This window comes from Lithobates pipiens, unplaced genomic scaffold (genome assembly GCF_037356315.1).
Source record: "Lithobates pipiens isolate NorthernLeopardFrog02 unplaced genomic scaffold, aLitPip1_a1.2 Scaffold_16, whole genome shotgun sequence".
Taxonomy (NCBI): domain Eukaryota; kingdom Metazoa; phylum Chordata; class Amphibia; order Anura; family Ranidae; genus Lithobates; species Lithobates pipiens.
In genome coordinates, this window is record NW_027507748.1 from 584505699 (window position 1) to 584517811 (window position 12113).

The 12113-nt window shown below is 41.7% G+C and overlaps 1 protein-coding gene and 1 long non-coding RNA gene across 2 annotated transcripts in view; one reads left to right on the forward strand and one right to left on the reverse strand.

The window, feature by feature from the left end:
- Positions 1–12113, forward strand: part of LOC143983769 (cyclic AMP-dependent transcription factor ATF-7-like) — a 192079-nt gene that overhangs the window by 179420 nt on the left and 546 nt on the right. The window lies entirely within an intron of this gene.
- The window catches only part of LOC143983771 (uncharacterized), a 66892-nt gene that overhangs the window by 4751 nt on the left and 50028 nt on the right, over positions 1–12113 (reverse strand). The window lies entirely within an intron of this gene.

A 12113-nucleotide genomic window follows, 5' to 3' on the forward strand; every position in this document is an offset into this window, starting at 1 on the left:
AACAAAAAAACTGTTAAGTTATTTTGTTAGCAAATATTTTATGAAAGAACATGTTATGCTGTAGGAGCAAGCCATAGACTGTGTATGTTGCTGTAGCCTTCCCTCTGACATTATGGTCTTTTTTACACAAATACTACAAGAAACTGCACAGTACATGTGCCCTTTACCCACTGAGCCTTCCTTTGACTTTGGAGAAGAAAGGGTATACCTAGCTGATTGGAATAGTACACCTAAATGTCTGGCACCTGATTTGTTTCACACTGTATCCTGTTCTTGAACATTGCTTGCAGCCTCTGACCTACATCAGTTTCTGTAGGCCAAGCATGTCAGACAGGCATTTTAGGACCACATGTGACCCCCCTCAACGACTTATTTGAATAAAAATGTTCTCCAGTCGATAAGGAATTCTTTAGATAATTTTGACTATTTAATTTCCATTTTTTTAATGGCCAATTTTTTGGGATTCAACTAAGCAAGTTGAATTTTTTTTCTAAAAAGTAAATTCTTGCTCTAATTTTGTGTGGCCCTCAGCAGACATAATGTGCCCTCTTGAAGAATTATTCCAATTAGTTTGGTCCACTGTTTCTTTTGAGTTTCTTATGCCTGCTTTAGTACTTTCTGCCTGTCCATGTGCTCCCTGGTGGCCTCTCCCAGAACAACAATGTGACCAAGGGTTGACTGTGCAATTGATGAACATTGTAAAACTTTCATCTGCTTTAGTTACAGTCCCTTTAGCGTTATACATAATTGCTGCATGAATGTTCCAGAGTTGTTTGTGACAAACTTAAATTCACGTTTGGTCAATTTCATGCTTACACTATTCAAAATGTTTTACATTAAAGAGTGCTAGTACATACTTAGATTTTTTTTTTTGGTAAAATTGTCATATTTTAGCTGTAAAGCAAAATATGATATACATAAAGTGAATGTTAGATGTTGTCATTGGCATTGCCATTCAGTCATGTTAGGTTACTGCATTATATTGTTAAAGAAGACCTAAACTCAATAGAAAGTATGTTTTTGTTATACTTTATAATGTAGATATTTTACTTTTTTGTATTGTCTAAATTCAGCACTTTTAGATTGCCTGGTATTATGACCTACAACGAGACGGCCCCTGGTCATATGACTAGAGGTGCAACGAAATTTCAGTGGTCGAAACATATTGGCCAAAAATTTTGTTTTTCGGCAATTTGCCAATAAAGAAAAAGGTTCCAATAATGGCACCGAAAATTAACGCGATTTTGCTGAGATTTTACTGTGCTTATGATGTGTTTTTCATAGATTATATAACTCAAAAACATAACAGGTGCTTTGATGTGTTTTTGGTGCAGTTTTTTTTTAACTGACCAAAAATGCAGCAACTAAGATTTTTAACAGAAACGCAATGGACCAGTGTAAAGACAAACAGAATTTAAAGGGATGCATTTTTCTTGAGCTTTTTCTTTTCTTGCGCTAAAGGTGCCGATTATGGACGACAATAAATTCATATTCATTTAAATTCACAATATTAAAAAGTTGTATACAATACTATTATATATAAAAATATCTATTTTTTTTAAAACTGTCAGTTTCAGTTTTTGGCAAAGTGCATCCTGAATTTTTGGTTTCGGTGCCCCTCCACATATGACCTGTGCTGAGACCATGATCATAGGGGGCGATCACAATATAAGCTGGTTCTTCAAGTGCTTTTAAGGGAAGCTTTGTTGACTGACAGAAATAAGTGCTGACAGATTTCTCAAAATCCTAGGTGCCTGGCTGTCTTTTGCTTCAAACCTTGACTGGCTACATAATTGAGTCAGTCCCTTTAAAAAGTATTAATATTTCACGTCTGCAAGGCACATAGCTTTTTAATACACATTTAGCTATGATGGCCTACATATTTCTCTCTGCACAGGTTTCCATGCAGTGGAAATTGTGTCCAGGATCTCTGGATTTGTTACGAGATTGAATGCTGAAGAGTTTTTGAATTTAGAGTTTCTTGCAAAAAAAAATGTTTACTGTTCTACTGATTACATATTAAAGCGGGGTTCCACCCTAAAGTGGAACTTCCGCTGATCGGAACCCCCCCCCCCCTCCGGTGTCACAATTGGCACCTTACAGGGGGGAGGGGGGTGGAGATACCTGTCAAAGACAGGTATTTACACCCACTTCCGGGCATAGACTCCCGTGGGAGTCTGTCATTTCCTGTCCTGCCGCGCTGTCTGCTGGGACACACACGGGTCCCAGTGACAGCGCGGACAATTCCTATTGCGCTGCGTGACTCGCGCATGCGCAGTAGGGAACCGGGAAGTGAAGCCGATTCGCTTCACTTCCTGATTCCCTCACCTAGAATGGTGACGGCAGCAGCCGAGAGCCGAGCGATCCGAGGAATGATTCGGTCGGATATTACGATCGTGTATGGGCTCCGACAGACCTAGAAATAAAACATGTTTCAAATCTTTCCGACGGACTCGAGTCCAGGCGAAAAATCAGTTTGTCTGTATGCTAGTCCGATGGACGAAAACCGACGGTAGGGCAGCTATTGGCTATGAACTTCTTATTCTAGTCCGGTCCTACGTCATTGCGTTCGAATCCGTCGGACTTTGGTGTGCTTGTGTGTGGCCAAGTCCATTCGCTTGGAAAGTCCGTCAGGAAGACCGTCAGACCTAGTCCGACGAAAAGTCTGGTCGTGTGTACGCGGCATTAGTTTACCATTCAAAATAAAATAATACATGCACATATGTTTGCAGTAAAATATGTGCTTTTTTTTTTTTATTACAGGATCAGGGAAGCAATATTGAACATATCCTTCAGTTTTTTGCCAATACCTCTGTACAGGGTTTCTACTAGAAATCTGTAGGAATCCGCGAATACACAGCACCCTCACAGTCCATTGAGAACTACAAATCTATCTGCTGCGACGGGCAGATGGGCCTTTTAATTTCATTTGCACATCTCTAAACCAGCGCAGATTTTTATATGTGACAGTGGCTGCAGGGGGGAGGAACCTCCAGCAACTGGGAAGTAAGGCGTAGTGGGTGCTAAAACATGTTAGACCCTAAATGTGGGTGTAAAATGTTTCAAAGGTGAACTAAATAAGTTTTAACTGTAAATGTAGTAAAAGTGCAGGTTGTGTTCCTCTTGGCAAGAATGTGCATTTGTATTTATGGACAGGTTGGATTTTATTATTGTGCCTTTTGCTAAACTTGATTTTGCTGGTCTTTTGGACTGTTATTTTATCACCCTTAGTGATCAGCAGGCATGTTATATGTTGGGAGATTTAGATTGCTATTTAGATTATGCAAATGTTCCGTTTACTACTGCCTGGAGACAAATGCTTAAAGTGTAGATTTGAACACTGTTCTAACGGGTTAAAATTTTAGAAACTACCCTCCCTCCTGCACTGGACAATAATGAGGTTTTGCTAAGTCTGTTTGTGGACAATGACACTGTGAGACTGTCTAGAAATTCTTAGAATCTGCAATGATACCTTCTCTTCAGAAACATCTAAAAGGTAGTAATCTTTTTTTGCGTGTGTGAAAGGGAACACTACAAACATATAGTAAGGTTTTCTCAAACTTGACAGCAGAAGTAGAAACCCTTTTAATTATGAATACAGTTTTACCCTTTCCTTCAAAGAGAAGTTTGGGAATAGAAAATAAATAAATAATCCTACTCACCTAGATGACTGCAGAACTGATCCCAGCTGCAGCTGTCTTCTGCCGGCTCTACACTGAGAGCTGAACGATCAAAGACCACTGATCACGCAGTTCTCGGATTTCAGTGAGCAGTGATTGACAGTCAACTGACTCTCTGCTCGGCCCCTTCCAGTGCCCACTGGAGCGCTGGGCTGTGCAGGGGCATGAGCAGCTGGCTCTGTCTCCCAGCGACTCCCTGAGAGGCTGAGTTAGCTGACGGTTGAGATCTTTGCACAGCCTGGACCAGCTGAGTGATGTCAGTCAACAGCGGGGTTTAGCCTGCTTTCGGGGGAAAACAGATCACAGGAGTGCAAAACTAAGGGAATTCCTATGATCCATAAGGGATGTAGGGCCAAAATGGCTTTGCCCATACTTTGCCTTTCTGTATTCGGTGCTTTACAAATTTGCTTGAATAATGATTAAATTTTATATGGGAATATAAAACGGTAATATTTGGTCAGCCTTAAGCCCCATACACACGGTCGGACTTGTACAAACTTTTCCGTGGACTTTTGTACAAAGTGTGTTGTCCACAAGTTTGTATTGCATACACACGGTCGGACTTTTTGACAACAAACACGAACGTAATGACGTCACAACGTACTGACGCCGCTTCAAAAGAGGACGTTCAATGACTCCAGCGCCACCTTTGGTCAACTTCTGTATTGTAGTCTGATCGTTTGCAATGGTTCTGAGCATGCGTGTTTGTACCTTGTACAAAAGTCCGATGCTTTTGCATACACACGGTCGGACTTTGCTCCATCGGACTTCTGTTGTCAAAAAGTTTGTCCGTTCGCAGAGCCAACAAAAGTCCGATGAAAACAGAAAAAGTTTGTCCGATGGAGCGTACACACAGTCGGATGTTGCTCCAAAACAGCTAATTTGCATGTTTGTTGTCAAAAAGTCCGACCGTGTGTACGGGCCTTTAGACCATCTACTAAATTTTAACCCAGTGAAATAATAAAATATCTGCATAAGCTTTCCTACAGTTCTTCTTATGTCGATTTCATTTTTTTTTCTGTTCTTTAAACAAGTAACAAAAGCAGCAGTGTAATGGGAGGTGAGGTCCTCTTCTATAGTCTATTAAAGTAGAACAAAAGGCAAAACTTTTTTTTTTTTTCATTTTGGATTGAGTAAAGGAGAGTTATAAACCCTGGTGATTTGTAGCCAAAACAGGAAATCTATGATGATCACCAGAACTAGCATCCCCATTAGAAGATTTCCTGATATAGTAAAAACTAAAAAATGTGGCATTTACGTTCACTCTCAATGATAACGGTAAACAGCACAGATATAGAGGGTGCCTCTACCTATCGGAGGCACAGATTGCAATGAAAAACCTGCCAGATGTTCCAATCCCTCTCCATTCTATCCAAAACGTAAAAAGGTTTTCCTTTAAGAATACGTTTGTGTGCATTGTTTGGTAGCCAGCAAACTGTCTCAGCAACCATGTAGGTATTCCTGAAATCACAAGCAGACACTGTGTTGCATACGGCCATTATGCCTTTGAGTCCACGTTGATCCCGGAGGTGGCATGATGGCAAGATTCTGTTTGTGTACAGACTGCTTTCCTTTGTAACTGTATATCACATTATACCTGTGACTTTTTAATTGTGTTTTATAGTAGTTTTTTTGTATAAAATGCTTAACCCCTATTATGTAGGCCTACACCTGCTTATGTGATATCTGCAAAATGCTGCTCTGGGAACTCAAAACCCAAAAATAGAGCTTTACATTATGGGTGGAGTAGGGCAGGGCAGGTATATTCTCAAGAATAAGCAGCAAGCTGTTTACAGGTCAAGCGTGGCTTTTTAGCCAAACATCTTGTGTGGCCTACTGAAGTGCGCATCATAATATTTTTTTAATTCACAAGAGGTGTCAATTGTTTTATCGTCCACCCTCTTTTTAGTTACAAATCAAAAAAATTAGGGCAAAGTGGAATGAGAATTTGGTCCCAGAGAACCCAACAGTATATTGAACCATACCTTCCACAACACTCAAAAAAGAGATTCACTTTTTACAAATATGACCTTGATTAGATTGATTACATATTGATGCTATCACACTATCACTGCATTTGTTTGACCTGTAACACATTACTGAATATCTTACGATTCCCTATAGCTGCATCTTTGGCTACCAGAATAAACGTGTAGATGAGTCAAGGAAGGCAATTCAGCCTTCACTTGATGTATCGTTTTGACATCAAAACCTGATTATTTTAAATTCAATTACTTACACTGATGTTTTTTTTTTAAATCTCTCAGACCGTTCCTCTGAGATAGCAGTATAGCAAAATTTCCAGAGATAAGCATAATAGCCAAAAAGCATACACTAAATACTTAACACATACAGTTTCTTATGTATTACAAATGCAAGTCTCCGTCCTGACCAGCTACTGGAGCACATGTGAATCGAAGTCCTTTCCACTTAAACAGAAGTTGAAATTTTAGTTTTCACTGCTGGAATATTCTATCATGGGGATGAAGACTGAAGGAGAGTTCCTCATTTCAGATCTGATCCCTTCCAGAGTATATTGGTGAAGCTCAGACAGGTTCCAATACACACATCTAGTATCTATGCCCTCAGATACCACCTTCTCTCAAGTGTCCATTTTCTTGCCACACTTAGCAGTGTCTGCATCAATCCAAACCCTGTGCCACTGTTCTTTCTCTTGTGTCTGCATTAGCTTATACTAAAGCTTTCCTCACTCTACCTCTACTGGTTACACTACATTCTTTCGCAGATTTCTCACTGTCTGCGCTAAATCCCATTACAGGTTGACCACTTTCCACCCTGCTCTCTCTGTCATATGGAGCTAATCCGTATTTAATCCCTTCTGCCCTGTTATCTATCTTAATTCAGAGCCCAGTTGATGTTGCCTCATTGTCATGTTTATCCTCTGGTGTTGCTGCCATAACTTTCCATGGTGGGATAGTCCCAAGCATATATGAGATGTTGGAAAATGTACATGAGTCCTGGTTGTGCTAAGCCCAACCCCTTTCATCTAGGTTAAGCCCCTTTCTGTTGGCTTGTTTTGACTGGTGCAAACAGCCACACTGCCACTTGACACCTCAGGGGAAAATATATGAACTGCCAATTCCTAAAATCAAACATGTTCATAATTGATCTAAAAAACTTGGGAACTTTAGAAGCTTCTTGCGAAAAACATATAGGAATAGAGTAATATCTCATGCTAATTATTTTAAAGGAGCTATGAAGTGAGACAGCCCTGGAAGTTTACACTTTTCCTTTTAGGTGATGTCTCTTAAAGTACTGTAAATAATGTTGCCTTGTTTCTCCTGATTGGTAAATATACTTACATCATTTACCCATCCCTACCTATTCTGTATTGCTTCTTCAATAATACAGTTCAAAGTGCAGTAGTCCTTAATCTAAATAGTCAGCAATATAAAAATGAAAAGGTCAAGTAACTCACAACATCAAGCCCAATCCTCTGGTCTCAGTTGCATGTACCTTATGTTATCCCCATCTTTTGCTGCCTTCTGCGGGTAATAGAATGGTCTGGCACTTTAAAACACTACACAGTCCAGGAGGCTGTAACCGCTTAGTACAAGCAATTGCAAGCACTCATTGGACAGTGCTGGCCACGTGACCACACTGACCAAAATAGAATCCTTTTGAAGCTCCTTTCTTCTGAAACAAGAGATTCCCATTGGTCAGCAGTCACTAGCGCAGACCAATGAGTACTCATCATTGCGAGCAGTATGCAGTTCTGTTCAATCAAAATTGCTGTGCCCTTATACCACCTAGAGAAGGCCTCTAAAGATAGGGATCACATAAGATACATGCACCCATGACCAGAGGGCTTGTGATGTAATTGATCTTTTCATTTTTGTTTTAAGGGAATACACTTTCAAATTTCCTGCATGGGTCGCAGGAAAGAAATTAGCTTGATTCCCCCCTCAACACAGCCAGTCTTTATGCGGGGAATCCCTCCTGCCGAGCCATTGTTTTCTCCTGGCAGGGGAAGCTGTTCCCGCCCAGAAAAGACAGAGATTTATGCTAGCGGCTTTAACAGCCGCTAGCAAAAGTCGCATGTAAAATCTGGCAAACTGGTTGTACCCCAGTTGATGGATCAATCAACATTTAGCCTCCCCATACATGGTTTGAATCTTGGTGTTTTTTTACTGTCTGTTTAATCAATTAAAACTCAGTTTTTATGCTTCCAAATTCTATCCAACATGGATGGAAAAAAATTAATCTGTCCGGGATTGGCCCAACACCTTCCCGTTCAGTTTTTTTTATTTTTTGGACTGTTTTGAACTCAGTTTATTAAATACTGCCCCAGATCCACAAGTAAATGCATTTTATGACATTTTGGAAGGCTTGTTCAACTCTGTCTTGTAGAAACCCATGGTTTATACCCTTATCATGGCCACAGCATGGAAGCTGTCTGCTGCAAAATAAACATCTAATTTTCCATGGTTTAGACACTGATGCAAACCATGTGTTGTGCTCTGTGCCGTTCTAAATATGGTGGTGATAAATCACAGTTCTTTGTTAAGGGTACTGTGATTTATCAGAGTTGAGAGGAAACGTGTTTTGTGATCTTTCTTCTGGTCTCATCGTGTCTTTGAACAGACACTTACACTTGTTGAAGTCAGTACTTTGTACGTAAAAGAAAGTGATGCAATGTTTGACCTGTATGTCATAAAAAGCAGGTGCATCTATTGAACACAGACCATAGTCAAGTCAGAGGTTGCATTTCCACTGTTCACTGATGCTGAACCTTGATGCTGTACTGCCTGTATCATAAGAACTGCAAACTTGCAAAAAGAACCAGTGATAGACTAACAATATTTTGAGAAAACGAAGAGACATTTTCTTGTTTTGTTACTCAGGTACATTTCTTGCATTAATCTCTGTACCCAAACACATACATTGCTGTAAGTGCCCTTGATGGCCAGGGGATGTAGGTGTACTTGCACCATTTTACCCTATTACTGCCAGAGACCTGCAGAGCAATCAATCTCTGGAAGCGGGTGAAATGAAGGCCTTGTTCCTTTCACCTATGTTGACACCAAATTAATGTTAATGTGCCTTTTATTTTGTTAATCCTGTAACAATAAACTTTGTTACCAAGTACCTATATGTTTGGTTTGTGATTTGGGGAGTGGGGGATCATAATTATCCAGCAAATTATACTGTTATGCATAATGTGAGGCCATGGATGAGTCTACTCCAGCTGCCGTTATACTATAGATCCCAGTATAGAAACCATTTACTGAAGAAACATGTAGGCTGTCAATCTCCTGAAAGGACTAGTTGCCTGGCTGTCCGTGACTTTAATACTTTTGGAGTAACTGACCCAGCAAAGTGAGTCGTTATCTGTATTATTGTTTTGGGTAGGATTCTGGAAGTATTGAAGTGGTTGATCAGCATAATTGGCAGTGTGAATATTTCTCCAAGGACCAATTACCCTCTATAGCAGGGATCTCAAACTGGTGGCCCTCCAGCTGTTGCAAAACTACAAGTCCCATGAGGCATTGCAAGGCTGACAGTTACAATCATGGTTACCACAGGCAGAGGCATGATGGGACTTGTAGTTTTGCAACAGCTGGAGGGCTGCCAGTTTGAGACCCCTGCTCTATAGCTACAGTATTATATTGTTCTAACAAAAATCCAGTAGCACCCACAGGGACCTGCAATCACCTTGATTGCCCTACCTAATTGTTTCATGCTGCACAGGGCTTTTTATCTCAGAGAATAGGTGCAGGAACTCCCCCTTTCTGAGTCAATTCTTGTCTCCACCCCCTACCCAGCTTTGTTTCTTGTTTACACCCCTGTCCACCTCTCAGTACCGCCCCCTTTAGAGAATACAGAGCCAAGTATAATTTTTGTGATGCTAAGTAATTTAAATGGAATTTGGTAATGATAAAAAGAAAAGCAGTAAAATAGACCCCCCCCTGCAGCAAGTAGCAATAGACCCCCCCAGCAACAATAGATTTCCCCCAGCAAAAATGGACCCCTGCAATGAAAATACCACCCCAGCAATAACAGATCTCCCAGTGGCCAGCATTCATAGACTCCTCCCTCAACAGCATGTCCATTCCAGCAACATAAATGTCTGCCCTCCCAATCCACACAGAAACAATAGCCCACCATGCAAAATAGATTAGCAACAATGGATTCCCCAGAAGCCAGCATCAATAGACCCTCCAATACATCCTGGCACCCCCTTGCCATTACATTCAGTACTGGGGGTGCCGGAAATGCGTTATCCCGCTGAAAAAAAAGTCCTGATGCTGTAGCTGATATATGAAGATATGGTCCTCTTGCATTTTCTATTTTTAGTGATCTTACAAACGGTCTTGTAAAATAGGCCACTATTGTCACAATTTCCGACTCAGCCAATCAAAGGAAGCTTTGTATTCATTCACAGAATACAGTACAAAGCTCCCAGGGAATGCCTGAGCAGCCCTCAGCCTGACAGAATTTTTGTTTCTGGAGTGGGACAGGAAGTTCCCATTCCACTACCGGAACACAATGCTGTTTATTGTATGTAGCCGAGTCTACATACAGTTTATACAGTGCTCCCATGCGTGCCATCTGTACATGAAGGTGGTAGTTCATTTGGGCCAGCTTGGTCCAAACAAACTATTTACACTTCACTAAAATCTGGAGATGAGCTTTAAGCATGTTTTCTCTCTTCTGTCCTTAAAGTAATTATAAAGGAAAGAATTGAAAAATATAAACATGTTATACTTAACTTTTTGGGTCCCTCGCTGGTGGTCCTGGCTCCTCCCCCCTGCCAAGTGCCCCCAATTGCAAGCCTTTTGCTATAGGGGCACCCAGGCAGACTTTTTCCCAAGCCTTGCTCTGTTTTTTCAGTAAAACACATAGCGCAGCTCTCCTGCTGTGTGAGCCAATGAAAAGAGAGCCAATGCTCTCATGCACATTGATGGTCAAGATGGGGCTCAGGTAATCATTGGGGGGGGGAGTCGGTGCACATCCAGAAGGTTTTTTACCTTAATGCATTAAAGCAGAGCTCCACCCAAAAATGGAACTTCCGCTTTAAGCACTCCTCGCCCCCTTACATGCCACATTTGGCATGTAATTTTTTTTTGGGAGGGGTGGGGGCTTCGTTAGGAGGGGGACTTCCTGTCCCACTTCCTCCTTCTGCCCAGGGACCGCCAAGGTGACTTCTCCTTTCGCCTTAGGCCGCTCCTCCCTCTAGGTGATCTTCTGGGACACGTGACAGGTCCCAGGAGATCGCCTGTCCACTCTGGGAGCGCAGCGTGACTCGTGCGTACCCGGCCGTGAAGCCGAAAGCTGTCACGGCCGGGTTACCAGAGTGGCAATGGAGGCGCCGGTGGAGAGGAGCGACGCTCCATTCGGCCACATTGCTGGACCGTGGAACAGGTAAGTGTCTGTTTATTAAAACTCAGCAACTACACTTTTTGTAGCTGCTGACTGTTAATAGACATAAAAAGCTTGGAACTCCGCTTTAAGTTAAAGAAAAACTTGAGCCTTTAGAACCACTTTAATGCTGCACTCCCCTAGACCTCTGCTTTTCTTTGCCTAAGATCACCACCTCTATAAAGTTGGCAGTACTGAAGGGTTCTTGCACACGTCCAATGTACATCCTCAGGAATCGAGCACCACCTGCCTTTCTGCTCTCCTCCTCAATATATCTCTTGTTCACCCCCTGCTCTCTATTGTTTTCTTTTATACATGCCATGACCCCACTGGTTTACGCACTAATAGAAGTCACAAGACTGCTATATACTGCTGATGAAAAATGTATTTAGCAATTTATGTACTAAAATAATTGCATTTCCATGTTCTGTGTACTGTGGGAGACCAGATATAGTGAATGCAGGGTCTTGGGTTTAGTAACACTTTAGCCCCGTACACACGAGCGGACTTTTCAACATCCAAAGTCCGACGGACTGATTCCGTCAGACTATTCGATCGTGTGTGGGCTGCAACGGACTTTTGATTCACCAAAGTCTGACGGACTTTAGAATATGGAACATGCTTCAAATTTTTCCGACGGAACTCCGCCGGACCCGGTCCCTTCGAAAAATTCGCTTGTGTGTATGCTATTTCGACGGACTAAAACCGACGCTAGGGCAGCTATTGGCTACTGGCTATGAACTTCCTTATTCGAGTCCAGTCGTACGTCATCACGTTCGAATCCGTCGGAGTTTAGTGTGATTGTGTGTGGCCAAGTCCGTTCAGCCGAAAAGTCCGTCAGAACTCTGTCAGAACTCTGTCGGAACTCCGGCAGAACTCCTTCGGAAGCCTGTCGGACATAAGTCCTCTCGTGTGTACGGGGCTTTAGAGAGAGTTTTCTGGCAGATCAACAAGTGTACCTGTGCTTGCAGGTATAAAACATGTTACAATGTACTGTACTTGTAGTTTTTTTCTTCTATCTGCCCTGTTCTGCACTTTAAAGCTGAGCTA